General features: G+C 40.7%; 1 protein-coding gene and 1 long non-coding RNA gene across 2 annotated transcripts in view; one reads left to right on the plus strand and one right to left on the minus strand.

The window, feature by feature from the left end:
• LOC134573160 (uncharacterized) overlaps positions 1–18,430 on the minus strand; it is a 201,180-nt gene extending 182,750 nt beyond the window's left edge. The window contains exon 1 of the long non-coding RNA XR_010085306.1: positions 18,297–18,430. This is a non-coding gene — a long non-coding RNA (uncharacterized LOC134573160). The remainder of the gene's footprint in view (positions 1–18,296) is intronic.
• LOC134573154 (uncharacterized) overlaps positions 1–25,823 on the plus strand; it is a 141,034-nt gene that overhangs the window by 92,989 nt on the left and 22,222 nt on the right. The window lies entirely within an intron of this gene.

Genomic DNA, 25,823 nt, shown 5'->3' on the forward strand with positions numbered 1-25,823 from the left:
GGTACAACTGGATGTATACTAACAACCGCATCATTGACTGCTCTCAAGTCCTGCACAGGTCGATACTCATCTGTACCGGGCTTTTGAACAGGCAGCAATGGGGTGTTCCAGGGGGAAGTACAGAATTTTAGGATACCATACCGTATGAACTTATCCAGATAGGATTGGATGTTCTTCTTAGCCTTCTGTGGGATGTGGTATTGTCTTAGGCTTACTGGATAAACCCCAAGTTTCAGTTCAATTTTTATAGGTGGAATATTGCGGGCCAGTCCTGGTGGGTTGTTCTCTGCCCAAACTCCTGGTATGTTAAACAATGTCTCATCACTCCTAGGGTTTTGGCTAGTCAACACTGTATAAAGTCGCCACTCTTCTTCCTTTGGTACGGATAAAGTCATAATACCTGAAGGTCCATTAAACTTTAAGGATGTTGTTCCATTTGGTAGGAACGTAATCTGCGCTTGTAATTTTGATAGCATATCACGTCCCAGCAATTGGACTGGACATTCAGGCATATAAAGGAATTGGTGTTTTACTACGTGGCCTCCCAATGTACAGAGTCGACTTTTAAGAACCGGTTTTTCAGCACTTCTTCCAGTTGCTCCTATCACAGTAATAGTCCTTCCAGATGGAGGAGCAACTAGATTAGTCACCACTGAATGTTCAGCACCAGTGTCGATCATGAACGCACTCCTTTTTCCCCCTATTGATACATCGACCATAGGCTCCGCTCGACCAAGGGGGATGGAGCCCGGTCGGTATCAATAGTCCTCCATGACAGTGTCAGCCAATCCTACAAAGTCCCTACCTTCTCTATCGCGGGACCTTTGCGCTGCTGGAATATACCTGTCTTCCCTAACACTTCCTCTGTTCCCATTACTCCCTCTATAACCATTACTCCCTCCGGGGCCTCCTCTACCTCTCGCTCTGCCTCTAAAGTTTCCGTAGCCTGCCCTGGGTTGGTCTCTCTCGTACTGCTCTCTTTGCGGACATTCGTTCCTCCAATGCCCTTCTTCCTTGCAATACGCGCATTGATCCCTACTCAAAGGCTCTCTACTCCATCTATTATTGCCTCTATCTGGGCCCCGTTTATCTACGCCTGCGATCGCTATCGCTAGCATATCAGCCTTTTTACGCATCTTGCGCTCTTCCTCTTTCTTACTTTCTGTATCCCTGTTCATATAGACCTTATTTGCTACCTCCATTAGTTGGGTGATGGACATACCTGCAAACCCTTCTAACTTTTGTAGCTTGCGCTTAATATCCCCGTATGCTTGGCTGACAAAGGCGGAGTTAACCATTCGGGAATTGTCTGCGTCTTCCGGATTAAAGGGGGTATACAAGCGGTATGCCTCCAATAATCGGTCATAAAAGACACTGGGCGCTTCATCGCTTTTCTGGATCACCTCAACTGTCTTCGACATGTTAATGGCTTTCTTTCCTCCTGCTTTCATGCCAGCAATTATAGCGTCTCTATAGGCTCTGAGTTGAACCATATCAGCACCATTTACGTTCCAATCGGGATCAGTGTTGGGATAATGTGTTGCGGCCCATGCTGCTGGATTAGCTTGGTTCAAAACACGGGCTCTATCCTCTAGTGCTTTTATGGCTGCTTGATTTATTCTTGTCCTTTCCTCATTGTTAAATAAAGTCATTAGTAACTGCTGGCAATCAGCCCATGTCGGATTATGCGTCTGTACTATTGAGGTGAACAGATCAGTCATAGCTTGTGGTTTCTCAGTATACGAGGAATTATGGGTCTTCCAGTTTAAAAGATCGGTTGTGGTAAATGGGACATATACGAAGACTGGGTCAGCGTGTGCCATTTGACCTGCGGCATCGATATAAGCTGACCCGGGATTCAGACGAAGAGGCATCTGATAGTGCTTTAATTGTTGGGCACCAGTCAACTGTCGGGTTTGGATGGGGCTACGTAGAGAGGCGTCAGTCATGGGTTCCGGTCGGGGAGAGATAGGGTATGGGGATGTGGGAGGTTGGTTTTGGGAAAAGGTCGTAATTAAAACACTTCGAGCCGAGCTAGATGTAGCTTGACCGGAAGTCTGAAGTGGCGCCAAATCAGGATATTCGTTTCTAATGGGGGTGGGTTCTGGTTCCGGAAGGGGAGATTTAGTATGAGGGGGGGTGGATCCTGTACTGGAGGAGGAAGCGGAAGTGGATGGGGGTAATGAGGGGAGGGCTGCAGGACTTCCTGCGTTTGCGTCACTTCCTCTTAACGGAAAGTAAGGGGGCGGCAAAGGGATCTCGGACTCAGGGGGCGTGTCCAAAATGGGCCTAACACCAGTCCTAGTGGACGAACAAGTCCTAGCTACCATGAGGCGACACTGCTCCTCGTGGCATGTCTGGAGCCATTTTGGCGAGTCATTTACGGCCTGTCTCCAACAGTCAATATAAGGAAACTGGCCGTAAAGTTCAGGCCTACCTGATACAGCCACGTGTAAGCGCTGTACCAGAGTTAGATCCAAACTGCCACGTGGCGGCCATGCCGCAACCAAAGTAGGCCACTCCCTAGTACACAAAGTGACCAAACGTACAGGAGACATTTTAACCCCAAAATCACAAGTTTTGAATCCCTTTTTAAAATTCTTCACCATACAACCTAAGGGATCCGGAATCGTTGACTGCGACGCACCCATACTTAACAATGGAACGTCGTCGACAACGAATACTATACACGCGTACTATTCAACAGTCACACCCGTTTCCTCTGGCAACAGCACCACGTGGTACGGTTACCAAGTGAAACGTACACAATAACAATAAACACTCAGGGAATTCCCGTACACACACAGCTGTTACACCAGTCACTATATAATCAATATTATGCCCTTTGGCGTAACTATACAGTCACCCACGCTATAATTCTCTATATACGAATTACCCGTCTATAACACACCCCAGTAACATCGTCTTTTACAATTAGCGGTTACAGTACGGTTAGCATAGGTCAAAGCACAAGTTAAGGTCACAATACAATTATTAGTGGTTATGGTGTTAAACATGCAATGGACAACAATGATTAGTACTTATATACAGTGTCAGTAAATATACAGGGTTATGGTACCGTGCACTATAATACAGCAACACACTATTAACACTCTCGCTAGACGGCTGAGCTCGCGCTATCTAACAAGATATACACTTTACTAAAACAATCGTTAACACATTTACAATTCCCAACTAAACTATTGGCCAGTACCTTGAATGGACTACCTAAAACTATATACACCCGTTTTGGTTAGCCACACTGCCCAATCACCACATATATAGCGAGCTAGAGAACCGAATTTACACAGGCGCCTCTTAGTCGCACTATCAAAAGTCTAGTGGGTTCCAAATTTACACGCCTTCCCACTTAGCCCAGATAGGATGAGAACTAGCGAACCGAATTTACACAGGCGCCGCTTAGTCTCCCGGTCCCTCCGACCTAGCAAACGTAATATACACCCTAGAACGCTAGTCTAGACAAGACACCGGTGTCCGGCTAGGGCTATTTACACCAGGACCCCGCCTGACTAACCAAATCAAACGGTCTGACTAAAGAGCGTTCGATCGAGCGGTGCGCCTTCGCTCCTTCCCTCCGACAGAGGGGGCAGATACACAGATTCAAAACCCCTTTGGGCCTACCGCACAATCGGTATACCCCTAGTGGGTCCTGCCGTCTAAAACAGCAGTTGTCTTACCTCCTCGTTCCTGAACCTGAGTTCACACTCATCGACGGGGACACCCCAGCACTTCTCACGTAGAGGCCGATGATCTCCTGGACAACAGACCAGTGGCGCCGAGACGAAGGGAGGTCCACGCAGAAGTTCAGGGGTGCAGCCGTAGAGAACGTGGGCAAAGATAGACCGTCTCACGCCTCTGCCTCTCAGCTACCGTTGAACGATGAGTTTCCCGGCCAATGCACCAAATGATACCGGAGAAACTGACGGAAGCCAAGCACAGAGAGATGGACACAGGTTTCTTCAGGAAGGAAGAGATTCTTTATTGGATCACCGATCGGGACTCAGAGGGACTAGCGTCACCAAAATACAGCAAATTCTGAGCCCCGGACAATAGTGCAGGCTCCTTATATAGGCATATAACTCCTCCCATATTAAGCTCCACCCGCACATTCTCTTAACCAATCAACACAAATAAGAATTAACTTCCTGTTTGACCGCATGGCTTGTCCAGCACAATGGAGGAGGGGAATACTATATCCTGTATTCTTGCACATGCTCCGTACACTACTGATCGTATCTTGCCTCGTGCAACCAACTGATCGATACGTCAGCATATGCACGTACACATGCCACGTGGTAATCTCGGCCTACTAAATTTATTTTTACCGAGATTCCACCACACTTTAACTGGGTCTGTAACATAACAGGGGGCTAAGTAACATTGACTATCATGGTGCCCTAATACAGCTTAAAGGAGCATTCCACGCACCCAAAACACCGCAGCTTGCTGTTCTGCTTTATTTGCGGAGTGTGTCCTTTTTAATTTCATTTTACAAAATGTGCAGATTACAATAGAAATTAGCACATTTCTAAATTAAGCTTGTTACACCCCCGAACACCAGAACACCTGCTTAGCAAAGACTTCTCATTGAGCTGCTTTGGGAAGTCTGTGATTGGACAGCCACAGAACGTCTGGGCGGGGTTAGAAGGGGAGGGTTTGCAAAGGCTGTAAGCAACTGATCTGCAGCTTTGCAAGTTGTTTTAAATGTAATCCCAAGGAAAACATATGTGTGCATTAAAAAAAACATTTTATTTGGGTAATGGAGTGTCCCTTTAATTATAGGCCATAATCACTAGACATTGAGTCAACAGTGGCAAAAACGTTGCAACAGCCTTCTGTGACATTATTACTTTATCTAATAAGTGGAAAGTTAAATATACACCTGCAAGAACGTTTTAGAGTGCTTTGAGTGTGCACACGGACATGCACTGTCCTCAGGGCATTTTTGAATGCCAACTTTCACATCAGGTCCCAGCCAGCGTCTACCCTTTTCAAAGCCCTTCTTCCAACCTCTTACCGCACTGAAATGTTAGGAGGTATGCTACAAACACGTGAGATGTGAGTTCTCCATTCTGTCGCAGATAGGTTTCCCAATTTATTTATTTATTTATTTATTTTTTTGAAGGTGAAGCAGATTCTGTGAAAGGCTGCATTGCAGTTTTTTCATTTACTTTTAACGAGCATGCGTGTAGTGTAGGACACTTCCCTCCTAAGACCGCAGCTACACCAGTGACATATTTGCTTTACTGGCATGTCTTTCGCCCACTCCCCAAATGCTCTAAAAGATGCATGTTTGCAATGCAGGTTCCTGATTGTCCGTATTAACGCGAAGGTAACAATGTGGAGCAATTTGTCTCAGCATGCAGGGAATGTAACAGTGTTGGCTGGCGAACTGTTCTTAAGCTGGTACGTAGCCAACATTTTGTGCTTTATTGCACAAGTTAGAGTACAGAATCCGATTGTCTGTTGTATGCTGCATTGGTTAACTGTCTAATGAAGGAGATGTACATTATACTCCAGTGACTCACACGAGATGACTCACTAAATGATCTTACAATGCAGCACGCTTGGTTGGACGCGGGAGGCGTACAATGAATATGTCTTTTACTCTGCAGACATCCAGCATGCTTTTAGGGGCAATGTTTTATCCAAAAATAGTGTGGTTTTTGCTGCTTGTAAAAGCAATATTACAAGTTTCCGTAAAAATAAAGAAACCTAGGGACATGAAAGATTTTAGAAAGGCAGCCAAGTAGCTTTCCTTTCATTCGAGCCCACACTGAAATATCATTAGCTGTGGTGGATACACCGGGATCTGTAACTATACATGAACCTTGTCTCGTGAACCTTGATCTTCTTAATTAGTAGTCATTAATAAAAGTAAGCCTCTAATCATTTCAGTGTTATTAAAAGGATACTACAGGCTTAATGCACAGCTTGTGGGTTTTTGTCCCTCAGCATTACAAAACTAAAATGTTTGAAAAAATCTAATAAAAAAGACAAATCTGCAAGTCCTGGCTTTGTATGAAATCACTAATTCTCCCCCTAGTGTCCACAATGTGATCCAGGAATTGGCTGGAATATCTCCAGCCATTCCTGGTCCTTACATTTTTTTTTTTTTTTTCTACAAATACCATACATCTTACATCATGTACAAAAAATAGGAGATTTTTTTTCTGTGCGATCTTGCACAAATACACTTAGACTTTGTGTTTCCGAAACATCGCTTTAAAACACTTGGGAGTGACAGTGCATCTTTAGATATTTACATAGCCCTTCTGTTTAAAGGGGCACTCTATTGCCAAAATAATAATAAATAAAAATCACTGTTAATAGATATATTACCCAATGAAAACATGTATGCATTTTTTCATTGGGGCTATATCTAAAAACAGCTTTCAAAAACTATAGATCTCTTGTCTGAAGCCTTTAGCAAGCCGCCAGACGTTCTGTGGCTGTCCAATCACAGACTTCCCAGTGTAGCTCATTGAGAAGTGTTTGCGAGGCAGGTGCTCTGGGCAATTGCTGCCTCTTAAAGTTTATCTTCACTCAGCGAGCCAAACCAGGAAGTAACAGGGCCAATTGTCTGATTGACAGCCAGGGGGGGTGTAACAAGGTTAATTTATTGAAATCTGTACTTTAAAATGTAAAAAGCTGAAGCACATTAGCTTGTTTTAGTGCTTTCTGTGTGGGGTATTTTTTTTGGGGGGGAGGGGGGAGCTAAAAAAAAAATGCATTTATTTTTTTGTTGCAGAAGGAATTAAAGAAATCCTTCTTGATTCTTTTTCTTTTCTGTGTTCCAAATCATTGAGCAGGCGACGGAGAACTGGATATATCGAGGGGAGGCACTGGCCCTTAAAAATGCTTCACCGACAGGCACAATAGATATAAATCAAGCCCTGCACGTGGCAGGTCCACTTATAAGGTGTGATAATTTAGAACCTAAATAATACAGTTTATGGAGAAGAAAAACTGAAGGCAGATTAATGGCCCAACCGATTAAATTGTCATTATATCTGCTTAACAAAGCTTTGATCTCCCCTGGCAAGCAAGTGGTTACCTTATTTATACTTGATAGGCTGAGTGCTATCATTATTTTATCATATGATAACTTTGTTTAAAGGTCACAGAAGCAGCTAGGATTGGCGTGAAAGCCTGGCATTACTTCAGTACCCAGCTTCACTTCCTGTCTTCTCCCAGGCTTTTTGTCCATATTTGGTTAGTGGAATGTTGAATATCAGAGAAGAGTGAAATCTATGTCCTCACTCCCTTCTGGAGAGGTTCAGTTGGGATAAAAAAAAAAAAACAACGTAGAGACGTTTCGAATATATATGTGTTCTTGGGAAAAACTGGTGTCTTTTTAAAAATAAAAACATAAATAATGCTGCCAATTTCAACTGAATTCTCAGTGGTAGGTTAAATAGGGACATAAAGGGGACTGTTGTATTAAAAGATAAATATATTGTCTTAAAGGAACACTATAAAATTAGGGATGCAAACATGTATTCCTAACGCGCTAGTGTATCTGTACGTGGTACAACGTAGCCTCCCTTCCTGCCATTGAGCCTCAGAGCTGCTTACCACTCTGCCTCCCGCAACCTCATGTTGGAGGCATGTGGACCTGATGTGCATTGGTGCACACATCCAAGCTTCCTCATGGGAAATATTGAATCAATTCTTTCCTATGGGGCTTCCATATCACATAACCAAGTCTTTACTCGGTCAGTACCTCGGAAGCTCATCGAATGGGTATCAGTTTGACAGCCACTAGAGAAGGTTTTACCCTTCCATGTAAATGTTGCAGATGCTAAAAAATGAGATGAAGTGACCTGCGTGACTTTAGTGGTCCCTTTTAATACAGTATAGCCTGTTTATATATACTGTTATTCTGCTGAATTTCCAATCGCCTTTATCCAAATGTACCTGTCGTAATGGGTGGTCACTCGCTAGTTTAACCTTAAAAGAACACTATAGGGTCAGGAACACAACCATGTATGTAAAACCACCATCTAGACACCCTGCCCCCCTATCCCTCCCTAAATATAGTAAAATCTTACCTTTACTCCAGTCTGCTGCTGCTGGCTCTGCCCTTGATCTGCCTGCTTGGCTGACATTATCAGAAGTTATGATCTGAGCCAATCACAATGCTTTCACATTTGATTGGCTGAGCTTGTCAAGGTGGCAGAGCCCACACAAACCAAACGCAGTCCTGGTCGATCAGCATCTCCTCATAAAGATGCATTGAATCAATGCATCTCTATGAGGAAAGTTCAGTGTCTCCATGCAGAGGCTGGAGACACTGAATGGCAGTGCTGCACAGTGTGCAACACTGCCCCAGAAAGCACCTCTAGTTTCCACCTGAGGAGTGGCCAGTGCATTTATCACTAGGCTGTAATGTAAACACTGCATTTTCTCTGAAAAGACCGTTTACTGCATAAAGCCTGAAGGTAATGATTCTACTCACCAGAACAAATACAATAAGCTGTAGTTGTTCTGGTGACTACGGTGTCCCTTTAAACAAAATCTACCTGTAGAAATGTTTCTATGAAAATATATACAGTAGTGATAGTATATAGTTTTTTAAATTCTATTTCTCTTTTCTAAACTAACTAATCGGTTTGCTTCCTCATTAATAAAATGTTTTTAAAAATCACAATTTAATTGTATTGTTTCCACTTACATAACTTACACAACCATCAATGAGTCTTTAGAAAACTCCTAAACACAATGGGTTGGGTATTTTACCTACAGAAAGATTTTAGAGCCCATATCTAAAGTCATAACATTCCACTGATTCCCATGGTGATTGCTCCATTTTTAGAATGTTTCCCATGACACCTTGCTATAGCAATATTGCTTTTAGACCTAGATTTTCTGTAGTTTACAGCAGTGTAGCCAGACCAGGTTTAAAAGAAACATGTATTCCTAATGCCATAGTCTATTATAACTATTTAGGTCCACAGCCTGCGCCTGTGAGGTTTTAAAAGGTGATTCTTTCAGCTCTTGCCACACGGGTCTCTGTTTTGCCATTTGGCCACCTTGGCTGAGATCATCAAGATTGATTATATCAGCCAAGCCACTAGTGTGCATGTGTGCCAAACGCCATTGTGCGCCAACCAAATGCTGTCTAGGAGCGTCATTTGGAGTCTGTCTAGGAGCGATCAACAACTGGATTTAACCTGGTTATAGCGACGGGAGTTCCTCTAGTGGCTGACTGGAATACTGCCACAAGTGGTATGTTAACCCTAAAATATTAACATTGCAGTTTCTAAAGGTTAAAACTACAGGGGTCTCTGCGCAAAGGCCACTTCATTGAGATAAAGTGGTCTGGGTTCCGTTAGTGGTCCTTTAAATGGGTTTTCATAGCTGGGGGAATTTCAGAGAGACCTTAACATAAGTATATAATACGTTCTAATATTATGAAAACTAAGAGTACTACATATACTGTTTTAGCATTCAGTTTTTTGGGTTTTTTTGGGGGCGGGGTTTACATGTTTTATGTATCACTTTACAAGGATTATCATTATGAGCCAGTAAGCAGTTCCATACAATACAACATGTAATTAAAATGCTGGTACAATGGTAATGGAGAACCCTGGCTGATTGTTTATGATCGCATATAAACGGCTTAGTGGGATAGTCCACGATAATCTGAAGGATTAATAAACCATTTAGGGGATAGAATTGGGTTTTAAACAATTTTAGGAATTTGTGAGATGATCAGAGGTGACTTCAGACTCATTGAGATTCGTGACTGAGAGGTAGGTTGGGTTTGTGGGTGTGGAAGATTAGTAGTCCTAGATTGGATATGTGTTACAGCATGATGAAATGTCTCTACGGAGAACTATGAGACAGATTATTGGTTAATTCAAGATGGGGAAAAATTCCTTCAAACTGGCCATATGACTAGATTGTGCAAATGTGAATAATATTCAGCTGTCTCCCCGGACGTCTGATCACTCAGATTGTAAACGGAAGTCCGGATTTCATTTGTGTTTCAATTTTGTTCAGCCTAACAAAAATAATTGTGGACTGGCCCACTTAGTGGTTTATATTGTATTATAAACAAACAGCCAGGGTTCTCTGTTACCTTTGTACCAACATTTAATTACATGTTTTATTGTATGTAACTGCTTTCTGGCTCATTCTAAAATCTATGTAAGATGTAAACAGGATAAATATTTGGGACCAATAGCAGCTACATGAATGAGTAAAATAGAGTATATAGTACTCTTAGTTTTTATAATATTGGAGTTTATTATCTACTTCTGTTTAGGCCTCTCCAGTTGCCATCCTGCTATGAAAACCCATTTAAAGAACCATTAAAGGCACCAGGACCACATAATCTCAAATGTGTTTATTTGGACCGCAAACCTTCCTCACTCATAAGAAGCAAGAGAGAGCATTAAATGAACCCTCCGGGAACCATAGCCGTTTAATATTATTATTATTTATTTATTATTGCTATTTATAAAGCGCCAACAGATTCCGCAGCGCTGTACTATTAGTGGAGAAACGTACAATATACACAGACAAATACAAGAGGTAAGAGAGACCTGCCCGTAAGCTGATATATATGAAGAGGTAATGAAGAGGTAATTGGGTGAGAATCTCAAACAGCTGGAGGAGCATGCTATTTATTTAGGGGGACCCTGGGTGGGCGGAAGGAGGGGAGGGTGGGTGGGAATAGAGTTCTCTTCTCTCCAGCACTGTTCAACTCTACCCCTAACTTTTTGCAGATCTTAGATTCTTCATACAATTCCTCCCCATTCATAAAAACACCTTAGAGAAATACACACGTGAACAGTTTAACCCCCCAAAAGGTAAGCCGGCACCAGGGACCTCCTGGCACCATAACAACTTCATTCCAATGAAGTTGTTATGGTGCTCGGAGGTTCCCTTTAATAATCTGAGTAGGGGCATCCATACTGTTTGCCCACTCTCTACTCCATGTAGTGGGCTGTGGGATGGTGGCTACATATGGGGTGACCTGCTGAGTGGAAATTTGGGAGTTGTTGCACTGACAGAAGATCCCAGTCACCTGGAGTTCAAGTTCCCATCCTATGAACTACACATCCTAAGCCCCTAGATATATAAATAATATATTACTATAAAAAAAAAATTATTTATAGAAAAAACTATATTAAAAGGGGAGATATTTAAATCGTGTGTGCGTGAGCAGGAACATCCACAGCCCTCTGTGCAGGCAGGGATGCTTGACTGGCAATATTTAAACCACCTCTGCCAGCCGTGCCCATGACGTCCTAGAATGGAACCAGTACGTTTTTGGAGCTACGTTAACACATGCACAGCTACATCTGGATACAAGTTTATTTGTTTCAGATAGAGCGAAAAGTAGGAATACTTTGGGGGTAAATAATGCAGGAGAGTCCCACAATGTTAAATTTCCTTTAAACTAGATAAATCGTTATCCCACAGTGATTCCTTTGTAATAGAATTCTCGGCATGCCAGTTTTCAGTGTACTGTGCAGATATAGGCCTAGGACGCCTCCCTCTTAAATAAACACGCTCTCAGATCTTCTTTCATTTCCTTCTGTATAAACAAAACAAAACTAAATAAACTTTTGAACCTCGTTGGTTTTTTATTTCTTTGCGGCAAACTATCAGACTAGCGAGCGATTTGATGTCATACGATTAGATATGGATTTAGTATGTAGAGCTTTGTTTAGCAATGATTCATTTTTAATGCCTAAATTAATCTAGTTTGTTCGGTTTCTGAACTTCGCTTGGCCCACCGTTTCCCCCCAGGTTTTGCTGACATCACTGTCTTGTGTAATTTTTTTCTTTTTCTGTCATGTTTAGCCCCGATCCGATGTAGGTTACTGATTTGCCCCCAATGTATATTTTTGCTCGGATGATTCACTAGGGTTAAAACGGTTTCTCTACCCAGGTGCCATTATCTCATGACTTGCAGCCAAAGAGGTCAGATGTTTTGTGATACATCTTGTGGTGTCTTGAATGTTATGGTTCTGGTTTCCCTGTTTTGCATTATATAACATTTATTAATTTGTCTGCTGCCAGTACAGATCCTTTGACATAGATTTATAGTTTCTCAGAATTCTGACTTCCTTGATTACGACTCTTTGTCTTTTATGTGTACTTACCTGTTCAGGTATTTGGGTATTGATCAGGTGTATTTTTGTAATACTTGACCACTTCCTAATAATACATCCCATCGTAATACATCTCTCAATCTCTTTTTACCCTTTAATTTAGTAAATGTTCCAAACAGTCCCAGCAAACACGAGCCTGCTCATCTTTATCGTGACCATAATCAAGCTAACCCCTGTAATTATTATCATTTAAGTACATTTTTTATCAATAGGTGGGCACCAGTTTCAGTTTGGATGGCAGTTGATGTATTGTATCCCAAAACACACACAGGTACTGGTACATGTGACCAATGGTCAGGAACATGTAAATCTGCAATTCCGTTCTGCATTCTTTACCGATATTTAAAGGGACACTATAGTCACTGCAGCTTATAGTACTTGTTCTGGTGGGTAGAATCATCCCTATCAGACTTTTTGCTGTAAACATTGTCTTTTCCGAGAAAATGCAGTGTTTACATTGTAAACTGCTTCTTTGGACAGTGCTGCAGGGTAAGCAGCACTGCCATTTAGTGTCTCCACCTTCTGCATGCAGACACTGAATTTCCTCATAGAGATGCGTTGAGTCACTTCATGTCTATGAGGAGATGCTGATTGGCCAGGGCTGTGTGTGACATGTGCTGGCTCTGCCCCTGATCTGCCTCTTTGACAGTCTCATCCTATCCTATGGGGAAGCACTGTGATTGGTTCAGACCACCACTTCTGATGTTGTCAGCAGACAGAGGCAGTTCAGGGGCAGAGCCAGCAACTTCAGACTTGGGTACAAGTAAGATTTTACCATTTTTAGGGTGGCAAGATGGGGACAGGTGGGCTAGATGGTGGTTTTAACACTGCAGGGTCAGGAATGCATGTGTTCCTGACCCTATAGTGATCCTTTAAGGGGCAAAGTGTTCAGAAAGCTTTCACGCATAGCTATATTATACCTTCCTTTGTTCCACTTTTCTCTTCTTTATCACTTTCTGAGCGGGAAACAGCTGTAACGTTCAGCAGGAAATGCAACTCATAAAGGAAACTGGTTTCCTCTGAGTCTGTTTACATGACTACCATCATGGAAAAATTGTCGGGCAATTTGTCTATCTTTCGAACACCAGCAAAAAAAGTTGATGAAGAGGATAGTTGTGGATTTTTTTTTTTTAAGCCCCACCCTTTCCATGATTAATGTACTTCTTTCCCATACTTGCATCCTATCCCACCTACCTCCGTTTAAATACCACTGCCATTTGGTCTACGATGTGCTTCGCTCCTCGTGTCTCTCAGCTGTTGGTGCTTGTCATGTGCCTGGTAATGTCTTTGGTAGGCTAGTTCTACAGAGAACAGGAGGAATTTGGTAAAGAAGAATAAAGGTACAGGGGCATCGTAAAAGGTGCCACCGGTGACTTTTGGAGCTGTAGAGAAGTATATTGTGTATCGACTAGCAAAATATTTTATCAGTCACGGGGTGCGTAAATGCAGAATGGACATCCCTTTGCTAAGACATGTCCCAGATTGTCCACCTTGGTCCTTTCCCTACATAAAGGCGAAACTGGAGAACTCAGGGACTTTGACATAATTAACTAAAGTATAAATTGACTGGAATTTAAACAGAATTTCTATGTTCGGCTAAAACAGACAAACTAATAACAGAGTGGACTTGGGGATTATTTTCCCCCCTTCCCGGTTGGCTACTGTCACCTAAGATTTGAAATTCACTTTGAATTCCTGACTTCACCCCTAACTGATAACACAGTGGACATACTTAAGACAAAGTTCCAAAAGAGTAACTTTTGGAATGTTGATGTGTTTGCTAGATTGAACAATGTACCATGTATTAAACTTCCACCGGTGCCCCCCATTGTAAGTGGTCCGATTGACATTGTAAGTAGTTAAATAGTTTTAGAAACTTTTAGACTGTTTGCCGCTAGGCGCCATTTCCTGCCTGCTCTCAAGCGCTCTGTGAACCAGAAGCTACTGCTTCGGAGCTTCTGTTATTTCTCCGGAGCAAAGGCTTGCTGTGCAGCGCTAGCACGTTGGCGGAGAGTGTCAGCTGATCACCGGGTATAGCTCAGACAGACGACCATAGCACTCTTGGCGCTATGATACTGTAGTGGTTATGGTGCTTGGAGTGTTCCTTTAAATTTACGGCTACATAGTATGTATCTGAGCAACTTTGATTTTGCATAACTGGCATAGAGACTGGGCTAAATAAAGTTACTTTGCTCTCTGAGAAACTAAGCCACAGTTCAGATTTAAAAAAAAAAAATAATAATAAAAAACATAGGTAGTATTAAAGCATTGAAGTAGCATTAAATTGGATAGCCCTGTTGTAAATAAATTAGTATGTAAGTATATCTGTTCCTTTAAATTGCCTCAAACCATCACTTTAATGGACCTAAGTTGCCTCACCTTTTTTCTTCTCTAGTGATACCTTTTCACGCAGAGAGGCCCCTTTTGCAGGGGAAACAGTGGAGTAATGATGTCATTTCAAAATGGGGAAATAACATCGCTGCTTGAGGCCTATAGGGAATATATATAAACTTTGCACATCTGGATCAGTGGAACACAGGAACTGATTACTAAGAAGGATCTAAATGTTGAAAGATGACAATAGAATCCATTCCTGACAGAGATTGTTAATATAATATCCCTGTTCTAAACAGAGCACGGCCTATCGCAGCATTTGTCATATTATTGAATATCCAGTACTGAAAAACTGCACGAGAAAAGCAAGTTTTAAAAAAATACAAATCCAAACAGATTTTTTTTTTTTTTTTATTAATTTTAAGTTTTATTTAGAAATTTCTGTTTACACAAAAATAAAATTTTGACCTACTGAGAGGAACTGACAATAATGTAAACAAAGTAGGGGAAAGCTTCAGGTTTAAAGTTTACTTTATTTTGTTTGTAAAAAGCATAACTTTGCTCCGTAACCCCTCAAATTGCAGTATTTTTTTTGGCAATAGTACAGTTATACGTGATATCATAGTTCACTTTATTCAAATCTGTATCATTATGCCACTGCTACTATGGACAATAAAGTTCGTTTTTTTTTCGGTTTTTTTTTAAGCAGCATTGTCCTTTATTCTTGCAAATACTTTTTTTTTTTTTTTTAAAGCAGAGTTGTTGAATCATGTCATTTTTAAGTAGCCAAATTGTGTTTTTAAACATGTTACCTGGGCTCTTCTGGGCGTCACTCCCCGTCTCCACTGCTAACGTTGGAGAACCAGATGTTCGTAAGTAGGAGATTTTGTAGTCTCTCCCGAGATAGCTCTGTGACCGAGAGAAATCGGCTGATGCATTGCAGGGCTTAGCTCAGGAGAGCTAACGAATATCCCACTTAGTCACTACCGGTTCTCTGGCTTTCTTAGTGGAAACGGTGAGCGACTCCTGGTTTGCTCCAGGTAAGAAGTCAAGCCACTCAAAATCATTCTGACTCCTTACAATGGGGGGTGCAGGGGCGAGCTGTCGTGGTTATGGTACTTGGATTCTTCCTTTAAAGAAACACAGACTGGAACTGAGACATTCTTATGTAAAGCATTATATCATATGAATATCACATATTGAATTATTTGATGCTCTGTTGATTATCACCTTCCTGACCAGCAATGTTACTGTTTTGTCATACTTGCCTGGCATTTAAAATGACCCTGTGGTCACTCCGACTACTTCATTTCAATATTTCAGTTTTTGGGAAAGTACAATGTTTACATTGCAGGGTTAAGTCCACCTCTAGTTGCCATCAGTATGACAACCACTAGAGGAGCTTCTGTTGCACTGACGCAGTTAAACTCACGTGATGCAGAAGTCCCATAGGGAAGCATTGACTCATTGTTTTCCTATGGGGAAGATTGAATGCGAGCATTGGGTTGGACTGTGGAGAAGGCCATGCCTCCTCCGTGCCATTGTGGGACGTAGAAAAGTAAGTAGTGCCAAGGGAGCCTCCGCATTGGAATAAGGTGAGTAAAAATTTGAATGAACCGAAGAGAGGGGATCTGAATAAGAGTACGAACACTATAGATTAATATTCCGAACTATATTGTGTTAGTTGAATGTCCAACGATTGAACAGTTCTAACATGGGGATCTTGCAGTGTCAGTATGGGCTGTTATCCTTCCCTAGTGAAATCCAGATATCCGTCTATACTGACCTACCTGTTGTATTAATAGGAACCTTTGTGGTGGGTCACTAAAGGGTATTACACAAGTCTGGTTGCAGTTTGTTTGTTTTGTTGTATATATTTTTTTGAAGTCACGGTTTTGTTTTTTTAGTTTTTTTAAACGCCAAGTCACTGTTTAGGTTCTCTATTTCATGTAACATGCACAGTGTTCAACACAAGCAGTGTCCAAACAAATGTTAGTGAGTCCAAATGCAGGTTTTGCCTGGTATCTCAGCAAACCGAATCGTATAGGGTTTCCCTAGATTCTTCTCGTTCTCTGGGAGTTTAGCTCAAGTCTGCACATGTCGTTCAGTATTGATCACTGTGTGTGATTAGGGAGGAATATAACAGATTGTGGCAGCATGTCACAATGTGACTTGAATACAGAGAGAGGAAACCTTCTCGTCTTGCAAATCACTCAGTTTAGAATGGGGGAATCCCTCTGTTGATGTCCATGTTGACATCTCCTAGGGGTATACCGCTATTGTAGTATTACCAGGACTCTCCTGTTAAGAGATGCCAGGGGACTGATAAGACCCTATTACCGGTATATATATATATGTCAATGTAATGCTATATTATATGTGGGACTCTTGCCAACATCATTTTGATTTGTTTGCTTAAATTTGTGATCATTTATGTATCTGTTTTGTCTACACATTTTAAAATTATGTCATAGAAAAATAATTGTGTCTAAAGGTTTGTATCCTAGTTGCATTGTTACCATCACTAAAAACACAGACCAACACAGACGGGCAAAATATGCTGAAAATGGAATGTTTGATATCTTCATTCCGAATATTCCCTATTTTGCATCTGTCATTGTGTTGTATTATTAGACATCACACTGTCTGTGTATTATTCTGTAGTTCACATAGGTAAGTAAATGCCTCTCTCCAACACTTTTTTTCTTCCAGTTTTCTTTTCCTTATGCCCCGTGTAATTTAAATATAAATAAGGGCAAGGAGGTGTTAAAATTATCTTTTTCTAACTTGTGCCTGATTTCAATATCAAGGTGCAGCCGATTTTTCTGTCCATGGTGTCTGTGATTTTCCCTCCTGTAGGATTCGTTTGACTGATGGATAGTGAGTAAATTACTTTGGAAATGGAAAAGGAACTTGCTTAAGGTCCGCCTATTGCCAAAAATTTCCACAGGTCACGCTGTGTATAAGAAACAATAGTTCTTAATTTTTCTTATGTTTAAAAAAAATAAATAAAACAAATTAAAATAAAAGCAAGGGTAAATACAGGGAGAATAAAGGATTAATACGTTTCCCCCCCCACCGCTCCAAAAAACAGAGACACTCTGGGCTTACTTTGGTAAGAAGCACACAGCTTGTCTGCCCATAGAGACATGTAGTTAATTAACAGTTATCAAGCACAGGGCTTCTCAAAAATGCACCCTGGGAAGGTTCCAGACCTTCAAATTGTGCATGGTCATAGCAGATAAGTGATGTTAACGTCTGAAAGGAAATATATATACCCAATCCCATAGAACAAGGGTAAGCAGGAAATGCCAAGTCATTACAAAATAATGCACCATTAGGGCATGTAAACTTTTATTTTCGAAGCAGTTAGAATCCCTAGAAAATAAAATCTGTGGATACAATACAGGGTTGGGTGGGTTTTTTTTGTGTGTGCATGGGGAGTAAAATGTGTTTAACCCCTTCACCACTTTAGGGTTTTCCATGTCGACATCCATAGAGTGGGCTTTAACACCTTTAGAATGACATGGATCAATATCGGCGACTCCTCTCTCTCGGCTGGGGTCATTTTTAGTGATTGACAGACTTACAAATGAGCTGTATGCTGTGGTCAGAGTGGGTGCTGCCTACACTTTTTAAATAGGCAATCAATTGCCTATTACTACAGTGTGGTGTGAGCAGGGTTAAATCCTGCAGCTCCCCTCACCTCCTATAGCCTACACTACCTGGGACCATTTTTAATAGTCTAAGGCTAACAGATGTTCTGTATGCAGCGCTCAAACGGTAGGTTTAAAGGGACACTATAGTCACCTGAACAACTTCAGCTTAATGAGGTTGTTCAGGTGAGAACTATAGCTCCCTGCAGCCTTTCTCATGTAAACTCTGTATTTTCTGAGAAAATACAGTGTTTCCATTGAAAGCTAGGAACACCTCCAGTTGCAGTCACTCAGTGAACCAGAGAGACTTCTGAGTTGATGGAGGCATAATATGCCTCCAACCACTGAAATCTGCTGTGCACGAGCATTCTGTGATTCAGTATCTCCACCCACTGCATGCAGACACTGAACTTTCCTCATATAGACTCATTGATCCAATAAATCTATATGAGGAGATGCTGGTTGGCCAGGGCTGTGTTTGAATCATGTTGGCTCTGCCCCTGATCTGCCTCTTTGTCAGTCTCAGCCAATCCTATGGGGAATTACACCCTGTTCCAAATTATTATGCAAATAATATTTTTCTCATTTACCTTAATAATTGATATAAATAACAGTCAGCATAATTATCATGTTATCAACTATTAAGAGTACAATTCAAATTTTATTGAACAAAACTCCTAATGATAACAGTATTTTTTTTAAACATAAAAAACTTACAATGCACTGTTCCAAATTATTACGCACAGTAAGTTTCAAAACACTTTATAGGTTGTAAAGAACTGAAAATTGTCATTTGTTGTGTTTGCAGCATATTTACTGAAATCAAAAGCTATTTCAATCAAACTTATAACAACATTTTAACTTTTTAAACATTTTAACAGGTCACGTTACATTTTAACATAGGACCCCTAATTTGAAAGCAGCTTCACAAGTCTTGCATCCATTGAACTTGTGAGTTTTGGGACAGTTTCTGCTTGAATTTGTTTGCAAGATGTCAGAATAGCCTCCCAGAGCTGCTGTTTGGATGTAAACTGCTCCAAAGGATCTCAATAGGATTGAGGTCAGGGGAGGATGGAGGCCACACCATGACTTTCTCTCCTTTTATCCCCATAGCAGCCATTGATGCAGAGGTAATCTTTGCAGCATGAAATGGTGCATTGTCATGCATGAAGATGATTTTATTATGGAAAGCATAGTTCTTCCTTCTGTACCAGGGAAGAAAGTGGTCAGTCAGAAACTCCACATACTTTGCAGAGGTCATCTTTACACCTTCGGGGACCCTAAAGGGGCCGACCAGATCTCTTCCCATGATCCCGGCCCAAAACATGACTCCACCACCGCCTTGCTGACGTTGCAGCCTTGTTGGAACAGGGTGGCCGTCCACCAACCATCCAGGGTTGCACGGCACTCATCACTGAACAGGACTGTTTGAAAATTAGTCTTCATGTATTTTTCTGCCCAATGCAGCCGTTTCTGCTTGTGAGCATTGGTGGTGGCCGAATAGAAGGATTTTGCACAGTTGCAAGATTATGGAGGACTCTACACCTTGATGTCCGTGGGACTCCAGAGGCACCAGCAGCTTCAAATATCTGTTTGCTGCTATGTAATGGTATTTTAGCAGCTGCTCTCTTGATCCGACGCATGGATCTGGCAGAAATCTCCCTCAATGTGCCTTTATCTGCACGAACCCGTCTGTGCTCCGAATCAGCCACAAATCTCTTAATAGTGCGATGATCACGCTTACGTTTTCGTGAAATATCTAATGTTTTCATACCTCGTCCAAGGCATTGAACTATTTCACTCTTTTCGGCAGCAGAGAGATCCTTTTTCTTCCCCATATTGCATGAAAATGGTGCTCTGCTTAATAATGTGGAACACCCTCCTTTAGTAGTTTTTCCTTAAATTGGGCTCACCTGGCAATCTAATTATCACAGGTGTCCGAGATTGTTTTCAGTGATCAAAAAAGCCCTGAGACACAATGCCATCCATGAGTTAAACTGAACAACTAAATATTTAATCTTTGTGACACTTAAATAGAATTTGCATAATAATTTGGAACAGGGTGTATTGTGATTGGATCAGGCTATCACATGTCAGTAGACTGCTTGTTTTTCTGAGTCTAACAGCATGCAGATTTACAGCTTCTGGCTTGAATACAGTAAGATTTTTACTATATTTATGGAGGCATGAGGGGCCCAGGGGGGCTAGATGGTCGTGTTAACACTATAGGGTCAGGAATACATGTAGTTGCACTGGTGACTATAGTGTCCCTTTAAGTTTAGGGAAGGTATACGTTAGTGTAAAGCATAGGGTTAGGTTGGGTTTGCTATACTATTTAATACGTTGAATGTTTCTTTTGTTTAATTCATGGTGGTAAGAATTAAAAAAAAAAAAAACACATGCCATTTTAGATTTTTCCCATTCTCCGCATCACATTAATCCTGATTTGCTAACAATCTCTTTTAAAAGCAATGTTCAACTTTTCTTTTTCCTTTTTTTTTTTTGTTCTTACATTATTTTATTTATTTGCTTCAGTTCAACCAGGAGTCTCTATTTCCTTTTCATGGCGTAACATAAACCTAGTCACTAGTATAAAATGGGATGCAGAGTTCTAAAAGTGGAGCAATCACCATGGAAACCAGCAATACCAGCTGGCACATTCCCCTATTCCGTTGGCTACCTCCCCCCATGTTAAAGGACTTTCTCTCAGACAGCACAAATTAAAGTCCAATGACCAAAAGTGAAATTCCTTTTCAATGAGAAGTGAAAAATATCACCGGCGTTTAATAAAAACAACTTCTCATCCTGCCAAGGAGGCAAAGAACAATTGTTTAACATTTTTTGTTGGTTATCAAACTCTATGCAAGTTTTTTTTTTTTTTACTATATTAGGAGATTGTGTGGAATCTGCATGCACACTGTACATATTACTGTACTCTACATTTTTCTGTTTTTATATGTCATTGAGTTTTATTTTTAGCTCCCATTATCCCCGTGTTTCATGTGGAAATCCAGGCTGCTGTGGTACTTTTTTTTTTTTTTTCAATTTATTTTTTTATTATTATTATTAGATGCTATCGATAGAACAGTGTGGTTTATTCACTAACCTTTAAGTTTTAGTGACTATAGCTGGACAGTTTTCACAAATACTATATTTTAGCCTTCATTTTAGATATCTGAAACTCAGGGTTTTGTGGGTAAACTTGTTTTTGTGCAGACAGCACACCTCTCAGAGCATAGCAACAGTTGGCATTTGTGATCCAGGCAGAAGTACAGATGGTGTAATATCTGTTGACCAAGTCAATCACTAGGACTGTTCCAGTGACCAGGGCATCTTCATATAAAGATATTAAGATATTCTATCCATAAAATCCCAAGTTAACTATAACAAATTGATCTACATATGTTTGTTATTCCGCCAGTCAACAGGAAAACAGAACATTTTGCCATCGTTGGATTCAGAGGCCCTCTGCAGTTTCAAATTTTTTTTTTTAATTAAACTTACCTGTAATTTAGTGCCAGGGCAGATGCTTCATATCGGCTACATCACTCTTTATGAAATCATCAACATTGATGATCTGGGTCCCAATCAGTGTTTCTCATAAAAAGGCTTTTGGGACTTACGGCACATGCATGGGAATCATTATGCTCCACCAGTCCCACCAACTATGAGAAGCTAAGGACGCATTCGGCATCATCGTGTTGTGCATGATGGCGGTTAATGTGTAGACCTCCGAAAGTTTTGGGGTGGAACTGGGTGGGTAGTGGAAATAAGTGAAGCTTTCTTCTTTAGAGAACGTGACGTGGACTCTACTGGCCATGGGTGAGAAACGCACGCAAATACAACACTGCATCTTAGGTGTCCACCATCCCCTTCAAGCAGAGCAGCTGCATTGCTTCTAACCCCCTTCAAATTCTCGTACTCTAAAAATTAAGTTGTTTGAAAAATATTACCGTTTCAGTAAGCACAGCACTGTGTTATTGTGGTGTCAGACTTCCTATGAACAGATACAATGACAGGGGAATCTGCTTGTGATTGATACAAGCACACCTTTATCTCACGATCAGCAAATGGAATTAGTGAGCTGCCGATAACGGCCAGCTGACAAATCCTCTTTTATGGCTTGGACCTGCTTGATTTCCAAGTTTCTCTTCACCCAGACTGTTTCTTTACTATTAACGGGAATTGAATTATTATTATTTTATTATTTATATAGCGCCAGAAAATTCTGTAGCGCTGTACAATGGGTGGACTAACGGACACGAAATTGTAACCAGACAGATGGACGCATAGGAACAGAGGGATTGGGGGCCCTGCTCAATGAGCTTACATGCTAGAGGGTATATTTTTGTGCTTTCATGTTTTTTGCTTTCCTTCATATATGGCAGGGAGTGCATTTTAAAATAATTGCGAAACACACCAACCGTCTCAATGGGGAAGAGTTTAGTAAAAGGCTATTCTATAATCTACACATTTGGTAGCTGTTTACATGGTACAGATAGAATTATTTTCCTGAAGCAGATCTATGAATTATGGATGACAGGTCTACTTTAAAGGAATGTGGACTTTATGCCAGTCGATCTGTCTCTGTGGATATGTGAAACGTACATCTGAATTCCTGGTTCTCTCAGGGATACTTTTTTAATACCGTCAATTTTTTCTTCTCTCATTCTGGCAGCAAGACAAAAGTATTAAAGCTAAACTACTCGTAAAGTTGCCCATGATCATCATTCTTAACGGATAAACTCTATAGCAACTCTTTAACGTCTTTATTACATTCCCCACCATTCGTACTTGGCTGGAAGTCGTATAAGTGAGCTAAAGTGGCTAAGCCAGAAAATCACATGGCTGCCCAAAGTAGGCAGAGTGCGAGAAACTCCAATAATGCCTTTTCCACTACAGAAACAGCTGTTTGAATTTCCCTTCATCCAACTGTAATCCCTACTCGTCTAACTCATCCTTACATTTTACTGTATCCTGTAATTTAATGAAAGCCTTAGGCACCACTGATTAACCTTACTAGAGGTTACAACAAGCTGACACTGGAATCTAAATGGTTTTCACCCACATAAAATGTATTGGCAACAAAACCACCTAGTGTCGTGCTGACAAAGAGATGGAGTTTGTGTTGGGTTTCCCAGTGAAATCTATGGAAAAATGATATTAACTTACCATTGATTAGCTAATTCTTGATGATTCCATAATAATATTTAGCCCAGTGTCTTTTGTATGAATTGGAGGAAGGTCCTTTATCTGAAATGGATAGACCCTCTGGAAAATTATAAAACATCGCTATGTACAATACGAAATTGAGGAAAGTACTAAATGTGTAACACCAACCATGTCAACCAAAGAGAAAAGGCAGTGTTTACATTGACACCTAGGGACACCTCCAAGTGGCCACTCCTCAGATGGCCATTGGAGGTGCTTCCCGGCTCAGGGCTGCACAGTAAGCAGCCCTGCCATTCAGCGTTCCCACATTTTCCTCATAGAGATGCATTGATTCAATGCATCTCTATAAGGAGGTCCTGATTGGCCAAAACGACATTTGACCCCGCCCCCGTGTCGATTTTAGCCAATCCAATGCTTTTCCTATGGGAAAGCATTGGATTGGCTAAAAATCGGCCCTTTTGATGTCACAAAGGGGGTGGTGCCAGTGCCGGCGGACTCGCGCGGCGCTGGAAATAAGGTGAGTTTTAAACTTTTATGCGGGTGGGCAAGCCACCTATATGGTGGGTTTAGCACTATAGGGCCAGGAATACATGTTGGTGTTCTTGACCCTATAGTGATCCTTTAATTGGAATTTTGACATTCCACGTTATGGGACGAGGTCCATTAGATTTACTCTCTTATACAGTACTGGCTACATGTTTTTTATTCTTGATTAATTTCTATTCTAAATTGGCCAGAATGACTATATTCTACGCCCTCTTTTCATGAAGTTGTAAGATTTCCTTGCCATTTTTTTTGTAGGGAGGAGACAATATGTGTTAAAGGGACACTACAGTCACCTGAACGACTTTAGCTTAATGAAGCCGTTTTGGTGTATAGAACATGCCCCTGCAGCCTCACTGCTCAATCCTCTGCCATTTAGGAGTTAAATCCCTTTGTTTATGAACCCTAGTCACACCTCCCTGCATGTGACTTGCACAGCCTTCCATAAACACTTCCTGTAAAGAGAGCCCTATTTAGGCTTTCTTTATTGCAAGTTCTGTTTAATTAAGATTCTCTTATCCCCTGCTATGTTAATAGCTTGCTAGACCCTGCAAGAGCCTCCTGTATGTGATTAAAGTTCAATTTAGAGATCGAGATACAATTATTTAAGGTAAATTACATCTGTTTGAAAGTGAAACCAGTTTTTTTTTTTCATGCAGGCTCTGTCAATCATAGCCAGGGGAGGTGTGGCTAGGGCTGCATAAACAGAAACAAAGTGATTTAACTCCTAAATGACAGTGAATTGAGCAGTGAAATTGCAGGGGAATGATCTATACACTAAAACTGCTTTATTTAGCTAAAGTAATTTAGGTGACTATAGTGTTCCTTTAACATCTTAGGCACCAATAATGTTGTATAATGTTCGTAAAGAAAAAGGGTTAACCCTTTGCTTCTTTTAATGAACAATTGTTTTAGTGTATTGTGAGGTCAATGTTTGCTAAGAAAAAAAACTTGGAGGATGTCGAGAGCTTCTGCACGGCTGCTGGTATGGTCTTTGTTAGACGAACATAACGGACATACCTTTTTATAAACCAGCGTGGGAAAAGTCACACCCAAGTTATAAAGACTTCTTACAAAGTGTACAAAACAATATTCACAATAGGTGGTTACACAGTAATATTGGAATTTTGCACATTTAACTTTATTATATAACATTCATGATACATGGACTGAGCTCTCTACTATATTTGTTAGATAATCGTACCTGTCAAATAAAATCAAAGAACATACTTTAACAATTGCTATATTTCTTTCTCATTAACGTCAGTGCCTTGCTTTTATTAGAATGTTAAAGGACAGGCAAACTCACAAACTCGTAGCTGGGAATTTACGCACTCATCTGACCTGAAGTCATTTTTATTTACCTTGTCGTAGCTTATTGTAGCAGTTCTGTCTAATCAATCACTGAAAAAAAAAAAATGTCTGACTGGTCAGGATTTATCTTAAGGACCGGTGCATTTTTGTAGTTCTGTTATATATTTGTACAACTGTTCTTTCCAATGTTTTTCTATTTAGTGAACACATACGAAATTCTGTTTTAATTGAGAATAAATATGGTTCTGTTCATATCTCAAAATTTTTAAAAAATCCTATGCTAATTTATAGATGTCTAAATAAATTACAGAATATTTTTTCAAGTTGTGATATATTGAATAAAAGGGGCTAAAACGAACTCCTATCTTTTAATGCATTATCTTGATAATGCATTAAAAATAATGCTAAAAAAAACATTAGTATTGTATGTGTACTGCAGTAGTGTGTGTAGTATTGAATGTGTATGTAGCTAAGTGTGTGTTCAGCAATGTATATATGCAGTAGGGTAGGGTGTAGGCAGGTGTAGCAGTATGTTTTTATGTGTGTTTGTGCTTAGTATTGCGTGTGTGTCTTGCAGTGTGTATGTCCAGCAGTGTTCCATGAGTTTGTCTGGAATGTACGTCTGTGTCAATGAATATGCATCTCTTTCTAG

The sequence above is a fragment of the Pelobates fuscus genome, chromosome 9 (assembly GCF_036172605.1).
Source record: "Pelobates fuscus isolate aPelFus1 chromosome 9, aPelFus1.pri, whole genome shotgun sequence".
Classification (NCBI taxonomy): Eukaryota; Metazoa; Chordata; class Amphibia; order Anura; family Pelobatidae; genus Pelobates; species Pelobates fuscus.